Source organism: Oryctolagus cuniculus, chromosome 13 (genome assembly GCF_964237555.1).
Source record: "Oryctolagus cuniculus chromosome 13, mOryCun1.1, whole genome shotgun sequence".
NCBI classification, from domain to species: Eukaryota; Metazoa; Chordata; class Mammalia; order Lagomorpha; family Leporidae; genus Oryctolagus; species Oryctolagus cuniculus.
The window spans coordinates 36,790,630-36,806,770 of NC_091444.1; the positions used below are offsets into that span (position 1 = coordinate 36,790,630).

Sequence of the window (16,141 nt, forward strand, 5' to 3'; positions counted from 1 at the left end):
AAAGGGCACTCAGCAACCAGTGGGGCAGAAGGCACCATCTTGACACCAGTAGAGGCTGTGGTAGCTCTTATGCACATGACCAGGGGATTTTACTAGAGGGAAAAATCCATATTTCCCACTCTTTTTGAGTCTGATTGGGAGGGTTGACAGGGGGCTGGGCACCCACTTGGGATAGTAAAATGCCCCCAACCACTAAACCTAACATAGAGTTTGGTAAAGTTGAGTATATAAAATTAACACAATGGGACCAGCATTGTGACATAGCAGGTTAAACTACTGCCTGCAGTGTTGGCATCCCATATGGGTGCCGGTTCAAGTCCTGACCACTCCACTTCTGATCCAGCTCTCTGCTAACGTGCCTAGGAAAGCAGTGGAAGATGATCCAAGTACTTGGGCTCCTGTACCCACATGGGAAAACTGGAAGAAGCTCCTGGTTTCAGACTGGCCCAGCTTCAGCTGTCACAGTCATTTGGGGAGTGAACCAGTGGATGGAAGATCTCTCTCTCTCTGCCTCTCCCTCTCTGTAGCTCTGCCTTTCAGTAAAATAAATAAACCTTCTTTTTTTTTTTGACAGGCAGAGTGGACAGTGAGAGAGAGAGACAGAGAGAAAGGTCTTCCTTTGCTGTTGGTTCACCCTCCAATGGCCGCCGCGGCCGGTGCGCTGCGGCCGGCGCACCGCGCTGATCCGATGGCAGGAGCCAGGTACTTATCCTGGTCTCCCATGGGGTGCAGGGCCCAAGGACTTGGGCCATCCTCCACTGCACTCCCTGGCCACAGCAGAGAGCTGGCCTGGAAGAGGGGCAACCAGGACAGAATCCGGAGCCCCAACCGGGACTAGAACCCGATGCACCAGCGCCGCAAGGCGGAGGATTGGCCTAGTGAGCCACGGCGCCAGCCATAAATAAATCTTTTAAAAATGGACACATAAAAATCAATAACCTTTGTATAGATATACAAAGTTATGGCTAAGAAAGAACTTATAAGATCAGTCCTATTCACAATAGCTACAAAAAAAATTTAAATACTGCAGATTAAATTTAGGAGGTAACCTCATGTAGGATCTCTGTCCTAAATGTGCTGTACATTGTGATTTAATGCTATAACTAGTACTCAAATAGTATTTTACACTTTGTGTTTCTGTGTGGGTGCAAACTGTTGAAATCTTTACTTAATATATGCTAAAATGATCTTCTGTATATAAAGATAATTAAAAATGAATCTTGATGTGAATGGAAGGGGAGAAGGTGTGGGAGAGGGGAGGGTCGCAGGTGGGAGAGAAGTTACGGGGGGAAAGCCATTGTAATCCATAAGCTGAACTTCGGAAATTTATATTCATTAAATAAATGTTAAAAAATTTAGGAAGTAAAAGATCTCTATGAGGAAAATTACAAAACATTAAAGAAAGAAGCAGAAGGCACAAAAAAAAAAAGGAAAAATCTTCCATGTTCATGGATTGGGAGAATTAATAGGATCAAAATGTCCACAGTACCAAAAGCCATTTACAGATTCAATGTGATCCCAATCAAAGTACCAATGATATTCTCAGATATAGAAAAAACAATGTTAAAATTAATATGGAAGTGTAGGGTCCAAGATGGCAAAATAGGGAGGGAGCATACTGCTCTAGGCTAGGGGACGATGGTTAAGGGGAGTGGGGAGGACAGTGAATTCTCAGGGAGAGTTAGGGAGAAAACTGTAGTGGAACTTCCACAGAACGAAGAGAACAAAGAGCAATACCATGGATCTATGTGGAGGATGCAAACACGCAACACAAGCAAGGTCACAACACAGGACCCCATCAGCCAAGAACCTGAGAGAGCACCAGCTCGGAAAAGTGAGCTGAGGTCATACTGCAGCAGCCTGACCCACTGGTGATATAGGGAGAGCGTGGTGTGTCTGGCCTGAAGCCCTATAGGGAACAGGATACCTGTTATCCTAGCAAGAAAAATAGGGGCATGTGGGGTCAGCACTGTGGGGCACTGTGGGGTTAAAACCCCAGCCTGCAATGCCAGCATCCTATATGGTGCCAGTTTGAGTCCCAGCTCTTCCACCTCCAATCCAGCTCCCTTCTAATGCACCTGGGAAAGCAGCAGAGGATGGCCCAGGTTCTTGAGTCCTTGCACCCACATGGGAGATCTGGAAGAAGCTCCTGGCTCCTGACTTCAGCCTGGCCCAGCCCCAGTCATTGCAGCCATTTGGGGAGTGAGCCAGCAAATGGAAGACCTCTCTCTCTCTCTCTGTCTCTATCTCTCCCTATAACTCTGTCTTTCAAATAAATAAAATAAATCTTTAAAAAGAAAGTGGGAGTATATTTCTCTCTCCCTGTCCTCTCCCAACAATGGTGCCCAAAAATCAGATGGGAGAAAGCAGAAAACCATCTTTGACATACATATCAGCTGTGCCAGCTCTGGTACACAAGCCTAGAAACTGGCCAAAATGAACCACCATCCTACCAGGAGTCATAGTGGCAGCTCAATGACTGACGGCTCTTGTGCACGTTTGTGATCCAGGGATTTTGACAGAGGGGGATATCTGCATTCCCCATTGACTTTGAGTGTAGCTGGGAGAATAGACAGGGAACTGGGTACCCACATAGGACTATAGATGCCCCCAGCCTCTCAACATACCACAGGTTCAGGGGCTCAAACCACCTAAGTAGAGCACCCACAGGCAGCTGCCTCTAGAAACATCTCTGCCTCTCTGTGGATGGGACAGCATAGCAGGGGCGAGAAGATCCTCTGCACCATGTGAATGTGGGATCCTTGTGTGCTGAGACTGTAGGAATTCTGTGACTGCACAAGAGGGCACAAGGTACAGCTAGGTCTCGGAAATGACTGTAAGTGTCTCCACACACTCAGAGCTCCCTGATTACCTGGGTCAGTGTAACAAGATCTATGGTCACATTGAAGACTGCATAAATACTTTGTGTGGTTCTCACAGCAGCAAGGATGAGTATTGCTCCCACTATGGGCTAACACCCAGGCATTGATCACCTTGGAAGAAAGGAGGTGAGGATGTGATTATGCCATCAGAGGTGATAAAATCCTCCCTCCTGATAAAAAAAAAAAAGAGGAGATATAACACGCCTATCTAGGTATCACCCTGGATACTTGCCTCACGCTGAAGCAAAGACCAGACCTCTCTGGCCACACTCAGCATAAACCTCTGGGTATTCACTGAAAGAGCAGACATGCCACTAAGCCACAAAGGCATAGTCCAAAGATAAAAGCCATCAGAGGAAAAAAGCCAACATGTATTTCCACAAATGCCTAAAAATAAGTGCAGAAATTCAAGTAACAAGAATAAGCAAGATAACATTTCTCCCCCAAACAAACACAACAATGCTTCAATATTACAATGTGAAGATGAAAAGACTGATGAAATGCCTGAAACAGACTCAAAAGATTAATCATAGGATTTTTCAGAAGCAATAAGAAGTAAATTCACAAATTATAGAAATTCATAAATCACTTGAATGAAAAATTCTCCCATGAAATTGAGATTTTGAAGAGAAATCAAAATGAAATATTAGCAATGAAGATTTCAATATGTCAAATAAAAAATACAATGGAGGGGTATCTCAACATGGCAGAACAGTGACAGGGTGCTCTGATCTAGGCTAAGTGAAATTAATAGAAAAGAAGCAGAGAAAACACATTCTCAGGGTAAAGCTTCAGGGGAAACTGCAGTGGGAGGTCCTGCATAAGCAGTAGAAATGGCCCAGACCTGTGTGGAAGGTGCAGACATGCACCAATGAGCAGCATAACAACAAAAGACCCAGCATTCTGGGATTGAAAAAAAGTCCCCGCCCTGGCAAACCAGGTGAGGTCAACGGTATGAGCCCACATCTCTGTTGATAAAGCTGGAGGGAGAATCTCGTGGGCTGTACCATTTTTGAGTCTGGCCCAGATCTCTCAAGGCAGCAGGGTGACTGCCTACCTGGGGGCCTCTCTCTTCCCCTCTCCACCCCCAACAGCAACCTGCTTCCAGCTATGGGAGGGCTGCCAAAATTTTGGGGACATAAGCAGATACCAGCTGCTCCAGCTCTTGTGCATGTACCCAGAAACTATCAGGGACACTCTCCACCCAGTCAGCAGAGACAACTACAGGAGTTCAAGGGCAATAGATGGTGACAGTCTCCACCTAACCAGCTGCACCCAACAGCAATGGGTGGGGATTGGGAATCATCCATACAGAAGGAAAGTGCCATCTGAAGGACTCTCCTACATGTCCAACACAATTGTGAAGCCAGCAGGGTTGTAGTCAGTGGGTACTGTGTGCACCTGTGACCCAGAGATTTTACCAGAGAGAAAAAAACATGTTCCCTGTAGACTTTGAGTCTCTTTTACACTCCTTAACCATGAGGGCTCTGGGTGCTGATACTGAGAAAACATTGTGACTGAGAGGAGACAAGGTATAACTGAGTTTCTGGGCAATCATTCAGTGCTGATGCACACTCTCAGAGTTCCTTCATTGCATAGAGCAGCTCACAGCAGAGGGAACCGTGCTCACAATGAGGACTGTGCAGATCACATGTATGGTTCATATGGCAGTGAGGATGAGTGCTGAACACACTGGGACTAACACTAGGGAATTTCTCAGCTTTGAGGAGAGAAGAGGGATTGATCACACCAACAGAGGTGATCATTCCTTTCCATACTGTTAACCAAAGGGGAGCCTCCACATCCAACATGGGTGTTACCCTGGATACTTGCCCCACGGTGGAGCATTGACCAGAGATCCCTGGCCACACTCACTATACACCTAGTGGTAATCACTGATAGTGCAAACATTCCACTAAGCTACAGAGGCATAGCTCAAAGATAAAAGCCATCAGAAGAAAAACAACAATTAATTCTACAAATGACTAAAAAGAAATGCAGAAATTCAAGAAAAAAGAATAAGTAAGACATCATGATTCCCTTCAAAAGAACACAACATTTCAAGATTAGAATGTGATGATGAAGAGATTGAGAAAGTGCCAGAAGCAGAATTCAAACAAGTAATCACAGGATTACAAAAAACAATCAGAAGTAAAACCACAAGCTAAAGAAAAATATACATGACATGAATGAAGTTTTTCCCATGAAACTGAGATTTTAAGAGAAATAAAAATGAAATACTAGAAATGAAGAAGTAATAGATCAAATAAAAATGCAGTAGAAAGCCTTAACAACAGACTTAGTAAAGCAGAAAAAAATATGCAAGCTAGAAGTCGAATCTCTGGAAATCATTCAGACCAAAAAACAAAAAGAAACAAATTAGAAAACTTAAAGATAGTGTTGGAGATCTATAGGATACTATCAAATGAACCAACATACAGATCATAGGAGCTAATCAACACTATGGACCAAATGGATCTAATGGATATTATCAACAAATCAGGAATCTCCAGAATATACAAAAAACATGGAGACTGAACAACAAACTCCTGAATGAACAGTGGGTCATAGGAGAAATCAAAAGAGAAATCAAAAAATTTCTGGAAACAAATGAAGACAACAATACAACTTATCAAAGCAGAAAAAAGAATATCCAATTTAGAAGATAAAGCAGAGGAAATCATACAGTCAAACCAAGAACAAGAAGAGGAAATTAGAAAACTAAGAAATACTATTGGGAATCTACAGGATACTATCAAATGACAGAATATATGGGTTCTAGGAGTTCCTAAAGGCATGGAAAGGGAAAAAGGATTAGAAGCCCTTTTTAGTAAAATAATAACAGAAAACTTCCCCAATTTGGAGAAAGAAAGGGACATCCAAGTACAGGAAGCACGTGAAACTCCTAATAGAAATGACCAGAAAAGATCTTTACCATGACATATTGTAATCAAACTCTCCGCAGTAAAACATAAAGAAAAGATTCTAAAATACGCATGAGAGACACGTGATTACTTTCAGAGGATCTCCAATTAGACTCACAGCAGAATTCTCAACAGAAACCCTACAGGGTAGGAGAGAATGGCAAGATATATTCTAAGTCTTAAGAAAAAAAAACTGTCAGCCCAGAATATAGTTCCCTGCAAATCCCTCATTTATGAATGAATGTGAAATGAAGATATTCCATAACAAACAGAAATTGAAATAATTTGTCCAGTCTTGCAAAAGATGCTTAAGGATGTTCTGCACACAGAAATATGGCCATCACTATGAAAGAAGGTAAAGGAAGAAAATCTCCCAGTAAAAATACAAAATAAATCCAAAAGGAAAAATAGGAATATTTATGGAAAAATGGCAGGGCAAAGTTGTTACTCAAATCAATAGTCACCTTGAAGGTAAATGGCCTCAACTCTCCAGTTAAAAGACAGATTGGCTGAATGGATTCAAAAACAAAACTTATCTATTTTCTGCCTACAAGAAACACATCTCACCAACAAAGATGCATGCAGAATGAAAGTGAAAGGATGGAAAAAGATATTCCATACTAACAGGAACCCAAAAAGAGCTGGTGTAGCCATCCTAATATCAGACAAAATAGACTTTAACACAAAAACTGTTAACAGAGACAAAGTAGGGCACTATGTAATGGTTAACGGATCCATTCAACAGGATGATGTAACTATTGTAAACATATATGCACCTAATTACAGGGCACTTGGCTATTTAAAAGAAATGTTAATGGATCTAAAGGGAGATGTAGACTCCAACGCAATAGTAATGGGGATTTCACTTTCACAATGGACAGATCAACTAGAAAGAGAAACAACAGAGCTAATCAACACTAAGGACCAAATGGACCTAACTGATATCTACTGAACTGTTCATCCCACAGTTACAGAATACACATTCTTCACATCCATGCATGTAACTTTTTTGAGGATAAACCACATGCTAGGCCATAAAGCAAGTCTCAACAAATTCAAAAAAAATCAAAATCATACCATGCATCTTCTCTGACCACAATGGATTGAAGCTGGAAATCAACAACTCAAGAATCTCAAGATGGGGCTGGCACTGTGGCACAGTGGGTTAATGCCCTGGCCTGAAGTGCCAGCAACCCATATGGGCACCAGTTCAAGACCCAGCTGCTCCACTTCTGATACAACTCTTTGTTATGGCCTGGGAAAGCAGTAGCAGATGGCCCAAGTCCTTGGGCCCCTGCACCCACGTGGGAGACCCGGAAGAAACTCCTGGCTCCTGGCTTTGGATTGGCGCAACTCCAGCCATTGCGGCCAATTGGGGAGTGAACCAGCGAATGGAAGACCTGTCTGTCTGTCTGTCTCTCTCTCTCTCTCTCTCTCTCTGCCTCTCCTCTCTCTGTGTAACTCTTTCAAATAAATAAATAAATCTTTAAAAAAGAATCTTAAGAACATATGCAAACACATGGAGACTGAACAAATGCTAGTGTATGAATAGTGGGTCATAGAAGAAATCAAATGAGGATAATATAAAATATCAAAATTTATGGGATATAGAAAAATCAGTATCAACAGGGATATTTATAGCAATTGGAGTCTAAATGAAGAAATTGGAAAGGCACCAAACAAATTAACTACCAATGCATCTCACAGACCTGGGAAAATTATAACAATGAAACCCAAAATTAGTAGGAGAAAAGAAATAATTAAAATTAGAGAACAAGTAAACAAAATTGAAACAAAAAAAAAACAGCAAAAATTAAGATTGGTGAAATGAAGAGGTGGCTTTTTGAAAAAATAAACAAAATTGAACCACCACTGGCCCAACTAACCAAAAAAAGAGGGAGAAGACCCAAATCAATAGAATCAGAAGTGGAAAAGGAAATGTTACAACAGATACCACAGAAATAAAGAAAGAAACACCAGCAATTACTGCAAACAGCTGTATGTCAAAAACTCATAAAATCTAGAAGAAATTGATAGATTCCTGGACACATACAATCTACCAAAATTGAGTCATGAAGACAGAAAACAGACCAACAACCAAGACGGAGACTGAATCAGTCCTGACTGTTTTAGCCATTTGGGGAGTAAACTGGAGAATAAAAAAGATCTCTCTTGATCTCTCTCTCTCTCTTCCTCTCCCTCTCCCTCCCTCTCTCTCTGTGGCTCTGCCTTTCAAATAAATAAATCTTTAAAAAAAAGAAAAAGAAAAAAAGAAAATCCCATTAACAATAGCCACAAAAAATTAGATATTCAGGAATAAATTTAACCAAAGTATAAGATCTCTACAGTGAAAACTATAAAACACTGATGAAAGAAATCATCAGCTAGGCTGGTGCCGCAGCTCACTTGGCTAATCCTCCATCTGCGGTGCCAGTACCCCAGGTTCTAGTCCTGGTTGGGGCGCCGGATTCTGTCCCGGTTGCTCCTCTTCCAGGCCAGCTCTCTGCTGTGGCCAGGGAGGGCAGCAGAGGATGGCCCAAGTGCTTGGGTCCCTGCACCCGCATGGGAGACCAGGAGGAAGCACCCGGCTCCTGGCTTTGGATTGGCGCAGCACTGGCGGTAGTGGCCATTAGGGGAGTGAACCAACAAAAGGAAGACCTTTCTCTCTGTCTCTCTCTCACTGTCTATAACTCTACCTGTCAAATTAAATAAAAAGAAAGAAATCATCAGCTTTCTCTCTCCCACAATCCTTAGTGCTCTTCCTTTCTAACTTTGACCCTACAAGATAGTGCCCTCAAAGAAGAATGACAAAGAGCTGTTCTGCCATCAACAAAGAGGTGACACAAGAGTCCACCACCAACATTCAAAAGCACATTCACAGTGTGTTTCAAGTAGCATGCCCCTTGAGCACTCAAAGATATCCAAAAGTTTTCCATGAGATAACAGGCTCAACAAAGCTCTGGGCCAAAGTAATAAGGAATGTACCATACACCACTTTCAAAAAACTCAGTCAAGGTGGATGAGAACTGAATGCTGATTAAATTTGTAAAACTGCCTTTATTTTCTGGTTTCCCTTTCCTAGCTTCAACATAGTGTGTGTATATATGTGTGTGTGTGTGTGTGTGTGTGTGTCCAAAAGTAGTACCTATGAGGCCATTTGGAAAACTTTTCCTAAACGAGGTTGCCTATGTTCTCCTCCCCATCCCCTACTTGGAAAGGGAGTATCTGAGCAGGTTTGAAATGGAAAGAGTGATCTTGATGCTTTTACTTGCATGGTTCAGTTAACTCTTAGGTAAACATTTTTTCCCAGAAAACAGATTTCAATTGCCATTGGTCTCTTTTCACATTTTAATAAACAACTATGTAATCAATAGTACCTTAGATTCAATGAAATAAATGTAGCAGTTTAATCTTTTATCTTCTGAAAAACAAAAAAAGCAAAAAGCAAAATAAAGAAATAATCAAGGACACAAAAAAATGATAGTCCTTGCTCATAGATGGGAAGAATCAATTTCATTAAAATGTCTATACTACCTAAAAACTTACAGATTCAATGCAATTCCTATCAAAATACCAATGACATCTTACTGGTGGTATTTCTTTCATTCTGCTTTTTGTTACAGCTACTTCTAATGGATCTACCCACATCAACTGTATTATATGCATTATACTTAGCAGGCTTAATAAATGCTTTAAATTGAATGGAATTTAATCTGTCTCATTAGATTAAAGTCAGTAAGTAAAAACAGTAATTCCAGTTATCAAAATATAATTGGCCCATTTGTCTGTCCCATGAAATATATTATCACCAAAACTGTGCCCAATTTTACTTTTCCTATGAACATTGTCACAGAACAGCTTGTAATTTCATTTTACCTCACTACAAATAGAAATATGACTAGTTGCAACAATCCCCTGGGGACACAGAATGGTATCAAAGACAGGTAGCTAATTAGGACTCTGGGGTGCAGTCTGTACTTCTAAAGCCTTAGTAGAATAGCAAGTTACCACCTCCTTCCTACCATCATGACAATCTCCTTCTACCACGGCTGTGTGAAGGGTTTACTTTCAGGCCCTTCCAAACACATCATATTCTTATAAATCACAGCAGCATTACGAATTTTCTTAGACTTACAATTTATCACCATAAAGATAACATAAAGGGAAATAGTGAAAACACCAATACATTATAGATGTACTCTGTAATGAAGGGTCATTCAGTAATTACACTCACTCCTATTAAAAATGCAGGAGTGGGCCAGCGCCGCGGCTCAATAGGCTAATCATCCGCCTGCAGCGCCGGCACACGGGGTCCTAGTACCGGTCGGGGCACCAGATTCTGTCTCAGTCGTTCCTCTTCCTGTCCAGCTCTCTGCTGTGGCCCGGGAGTGCAGTGAAGGATGGCCCAAGTGCTTGGGCCCTGCACCAGCAGGGGAGACAAGAAGCACCTGGCTCCTGCCTTCAGATCAGCGTGGTGTGCTGGCCACAGCACTCTGGCTGCAGCAGCCATTGTGGGGTGAACTAAAGGAAAAGGAAGACCTTTCTCTCTGTCTCTCTCTCTCACTGTCCACTCTGCCTGTCAAAAAAAAAAAAAAAAAAAGCAGGAGTGTATATAGGACTAGAATTAAAATGCCTCTTAACAGCTATAGAAATAAGTTTGAGGGATCAGCACTGTGGCATAGTGGGTAAAGCTGCTGCCTACAGGACTGGCATCAAAAATGGCTGCTGATTCGAGTCCTAGTGCTCCATTCTGATCTAGCTCTCTGCTAGGGCCTGGAAAAGCAGTGAAGATGGCCAAAGTCCTTGGGCCTCTCCACCCACATGGGACACCTGGAAGAAGCTCTTGGCTCCTGGTTTCAGATCAGCACAGATCCTGCTGTTGTAGCCATTGGGGGAGTGAACCAGTGGATAGACGACTTCTCTTTTTCTGCCTCTGCTTCTGCCTCTCTATAACTCTGCCTTTCAAATAAATAAATAAAATCTTATAAAAAAAAAAAGAAGTTGGAGTATTTCTGATTTGAATAGAAGGTGATTGTAATGTTAGGAATATTGACCTTAAATAGTGATTCCCTGATTGTTTTTGCCTTCACTTCATGACCCCCTTCCCATGCTTTCACCAACACATTCCTGTTTTGGCCCACCCTCAGCAGAGAACCTCCCCCCTTATAACAAGGGCTTCAAACAGCAAACTCAGAATGACAAACACCCCTAAATAGCACTCTGACCTCAGAATCAGCCCGTAAGGCATTCAGATCTGGCTAAAAATCCCATGGGAGCATTTCAGGCATGGAAAGTCAGGACATGGTGACAAAAAATGGTCTACATGAAAGATCTCTGTGAGTGAGATCCCAGTGGAAAGAAAGAGCCATCAAAGAAGGATATATTTTTCTCTGTAGGGAGGAGAGAACTTCCACTTTGATTATGGCCCTATCTAAATAATGACGGAGTTTGTGGACTCAAAAGGCTTCCACAGCCTTGGCAGCTCATGACAAGAGCCTCAGGTGATCACTGATGTCATAAATAAGAGTGTCAATTTTTAAATCAACAACAGGAGTCACTGTGCACTTGCTCCCCATGTAGGACCTCTGTCCTAATGAGTCGTACTAAGAGAATTAAAGGTAAAACTAGTCTTCAAACAGTACTTTATACTTTGTATGTCTGTGTGGGTACAAACTGTTGAAATATTTACTTAACATAGAGTTGATCTTCAGTATATAAATAGAATTAAAAATGAATCTTAATAAAGAATGGTATTGGAGAGGGAGTAGGAGGTGGTACAGGAGTAGGGGTGGGAGGGCAGGTATGGGGGGAAGAACCGCTATATTCCAAAAGCTGTACCTATGAAATTTATATTTATTAAATAAAAGCTTTCTGAATGGGCCATCAAAGAAGGAGGTACCTTTTTCTGAAGGGAGGAGAGAACTCTCACTTTAATTATGGCCTTGTCTAAATAAGGCCAGAGTTTGTGAACTCAAGAGGCTTCCATAGAATTGGCAGCTCATGACAAGAGCCTCAGGTGATTACTGATGTCATAAATAAGAGTGTCAGTTCTTAAATCAACAACAGGAGTCACTGTGCACTTACTCCCCATGTAGGATCTCTGCCCTTAATGTGTTGTACTATGAGAATTAACAGCAAAAATAGTCTTCAAATAGTACTCTATACTTTGTGTGTCTATGTGGGTGCAAACTGTTGAAATCTTTACTTAGTATATACTAAGCTGATCTTCTGTATATCAAAATAATTGAAAATGAATCTTAATGAAGAATGGGATGGGAGAGGGAGTAGGAGATGGGATGGTTGGCGGGTGGGAGGGTGGTTATGGAGGGGAAAACTGCTATAATCCAAAAGTTGTACTTTTGAAATTTACATTTATTAAATAAAATTTTTCTAATTAAATAAATTAATTTTAAAAAGCTTTCTTAAAAAAAAAAAAAACAAGGGCCTCAGGACATGACAAGTGAGGAATGACATGGTGAGTATCCCAAATGGGATAAAACAGGGAAAGCTTTCAAAGTTCTGCTCATATATCTGCAGGAACACAGAATGAGTCACAGCAAGTAGACAACAGCCGATGTAACAAGTAACACTGTTCATATCACTGAGATTGGGTCACCTAGAAATTCATGAAATACTCCACTGTATTTGGACTGTCCTAACAGAATCAGGATGATTCTGTTCATCAAGGGAGAGCTCCACAGGGGATCCATAGGTAAGATCTTTTCAACCACAAGCTATTTTAATTCTGTGTCTTTAACAACTGTGATTTCCTATTGTCCCTGTCTGATCCTCCAAGGAGAATCATATGGAAAAATACAATTGGAAGCCATGCATAAGGTGAAAAGACACAGCTATTTGGTCTGGAGACACTTATGCATGAGTTGCTAACATGTTCGCATTACTTATTTTGTCTAATTATGCTGGTATTAGAATAGGCCCACAATTCCTAAGTCCACTCAATTTATTTTGACGGAGGAAACGCTAGTATATGCTGCTTATAATGGGAGATGCTACCTGTTTTGCAGAAGGATAATCAAGTTTAGAAACCAAGAAAAAATGGAAAAGAAAAAGCAGGATGGGGGCTGGTGCTATGGTGCAGCAGGTTAACCCCCTGGCCTGAAGCACCAGCATCCCGTATGGGCACCAGTTCAAGACCTGGCTGCTCCACTTCTGATCCAGCTCTCTGCTATGGCCTGCAAAAGCAGTAGAGGATGGCCCAAGTCCTTGGGCCCCTGTATCCGCATAGGAGACCTGGAAGAAGCTCCTGGCTCCTGGCTTTGGATTGGTGCAGCTCCTGCCATTTCGGCCATCTGGGGAGTGAACCATCAGATGGAAGACATTCTCTCTCTTTCTGTGTAACTCTGACTTTCAAGTAAATAAATAAATAAATATTAAAAAAAGAAAAACAGGATGCTGCTTGATCTGTGGTTAGAGTGCTTTTTTATTTTGCTACAGCACTTACCTAAAACCAGCCAAGATCATTGTTGGCACTTTTTTGGTCACTTTTCCAAGCTTTGAAATAAAATGTTATTTGCATTTCTTAAAATCTAGACAATAAGGAAGAGTAATGTCTTGAAATTATTGAGTTGCATTTAAATGCTGAGTAGCAACTCTTGTGTGAATTCTAATAGATGAGAAGGTCTTATAAATTGAATTGCTATTCAGCAATGCTATGTCCTTGGTGGTCCCTGCTTGAGGAAACTCAGTGGGAAAAAAACAAAATGAGGAAAACCCATCATTGTAATTTGTAGACCAAGAAAGACTTCATTCAAACTATGAGTAGAAAAATCCCTAGATATAATTGGGGAAAGGTATTTTAAGTGCTTTTGCTTGCAATTTTTCACAAGCATCAGAGAAGAGAGCATGAAAACAAGTGAAGGGAAGCAGGCATATGGTAACAGCCAGATTATTTCCAGCCTCTGGTTTGGGTCAGTCTGACCCAGATAACATCTTTAGATCATGGGAGAGAGTAGGAGATCTTGCATAATGACTAAACTAGGTGACTCTGTATCCTGTTGCCACTCAGAATCCTGCAACATAGTTCAGTTCTGATACTAACCACCTCACAGTTAGCATCAGATTCCACAGGTTGAAAGGCTCAGTCCCATAACTAGTACTGAAACAGTATTTTTCACTTTGTGTTTCTATGTGGGTGCAAACTGTTGAAATCTTTACTTAATATATGCTAAACTGATCTTCTGTATATAAAGAGAATTGAAAATGAATCTTGATGTGAATGGAAGGGGGGAGGGAGAGGAAAAGGGGAGGGTTGCAGGTGGGAGGGAAGTTATGGGGGGGAGGGGGAGCCATTGTAATCCATAAGCTGTACTTTGGAAATTTATATTCATTAAATAAAAGTTTAAAAAAATAAAATAAAATAAAAAAGAAAGGCTCAGTCCTCCACAAAACTGCCCTGACATTAGATGTCGGCCATAAATTTGGCAATCCCTAGGTCACCCACTCTTCTAATGAACTGGCTACAAAGTCAAGAGTTCCCATGATCCCGTTTGATAATATGCCATGATTCAAAGAACTCAGGAAACTACTGTATTTACAATTATAGTTTGATACAAATGCTGCACATAAAGTGTGGTCCTGGAGGGAGTGCAAAGTTTCTATGCCCTCCTCCTGTAGAATCAGGGCACATCATCCTTGGAACATCAACACGTTTACCAACTAGGAAGTGCCACTGAACTTCAGTATCCAGAGTTCTTAATAGGATTTCATTACATAGGAATAATTGATTAAGACACATGATTGAGCTCAATTTACAGCTCCTGCCCTTTCCTCAGAGGTCAAGCTATTCAAAGTTCCAACACTAATCACACAGTCGGTCTTCCTGGTGACCAGTCCCCATTTGGAAGCTATTTTGGAGTCATTTTATTAGCACAAATGTTCTTTCAACTTTCAGGAAATCTTGAGGGTTTCTAAAGCTCTGTGCCAGGGACAAAGGACAAAGATAAGATATATCCTTTTTAATACCATATTCAGATTTTCCTGAATCTGTTATAAAAACTTTGAAAACGCTATCTACATGACCTTCACACCTGCTACCTTAATAATATACAAAGTGGTGGCTATGTATAGTAGCAAATAGAAAAGGGATAGGCAGAATCATTGAACCTAGGTTCTGTCATCACCTGTCACTTGGGCACAGGTGAGAACAGACCAAGGAGTGAAGCCTTGAATTTACTCTACTTATTGACTTATTGTTCTAGCAGAACTCAAATGTACATCATCATTCCTCCTTGTGGATAACACTAAAAAATAATTATAGCTAACATCTATTGAGCATCTCTTATGTGTTAGGTATCAAACTTAAGTACATTGTATGAATTTAATTTTCAAGCCCCTCAATAATGATGTGATTTTTAACTTATCCCCTCCTGATGGATATTCAGATTTTCCCATGTATTTTCTTTGAAAGATAAGAGTAATTCCCAATGATTTGGGTATCATGAACCAAAATCCATTCATTCTTTTTCTCTCACTTAAGGACATGGTAGAAACACAGGTACCTTAATAAAATTGGCCAGGAAATAGCATTAAGGACTCTGTGCACTGGCAGTGCTAATCATGCTATTCAAGCAACTTGGATCTTGTGTTTCTATCTAGTGCAGGAAGTCAAACCTTTCCAATACTAGAGGGCAACAGAGAACACAGAAATAAAACATGCGAGCACTTGGCCAAAACACAGAATGCTTAAATTGTAGTAAAGCCCAAAGACCTAACCAGTGATATGACATGAGTAAGAGTACCCATATCCTGATATGTAAAAGGATAATCCATGTAAAAATGTTTTATATACCACTACGGAGTGCCAGCTAGTGATTTCTTCTAAACAGTACCTCTCACGTGCCCAAGTAGCCAGATACATGTGTTAGTGACTTGTCTATGCAATAGACAATACTGTCATGCAATATTTCATTTAGGAACTTTGCATCTCACATTTGATTCTTCCTGTGACATAAGATAAAGGTTAAGGAAAATCATCTCCATTTTACAGAGGGAGAAAGTAAAGCAATGTAGAGAAACCTGTGAAGGACAAATAGGTATGCTTTCAGCTGAAGACACTTGGTAAAGAGAATCAGGCAGCCAGCTCATGGCTCTTTTCAGTCATTTACATATTTGTTTGTAAGATGCTGTGAGCATCACCATGTAATAGAACACCATGCTCTATCATCCCTAGACTGGGGTAAAGTGTGTAGCAAAATGCACCATCATCATCATGTGCTCATTATTTTTAAGTCCACTTTCCCTTTTTGCCTGTGGTAACTTCATTTCCCTGGATCTACCACACCCAACTTGGGTGTCACCCTCAAAAGCATAGGCCAG

General features: G+C 41.0%; 1 long non-coding RNA gene across 1 annotated transcript; it reads left to right on the top strand.

Moving 5' to 3' along the window:
• The first annotated feature begins 11,236 nt into the window (after window positions 1–11,236).
• LOC138844867 (uncharacterized) lies at window positions 11,237–13,173 on the top strand. Its single transcript, XR_011381267.1, has 3 exons — window positions 11,237–11,424; window positions 12,344–12,518; window positions 12,832–13,173. It is a non-coding gene; the product is annotated as an uncharacterized lncRNA (long non-coding RNA).
• Window positions 13,174–16,141: the final 2,968 nt, after the last annotated feature.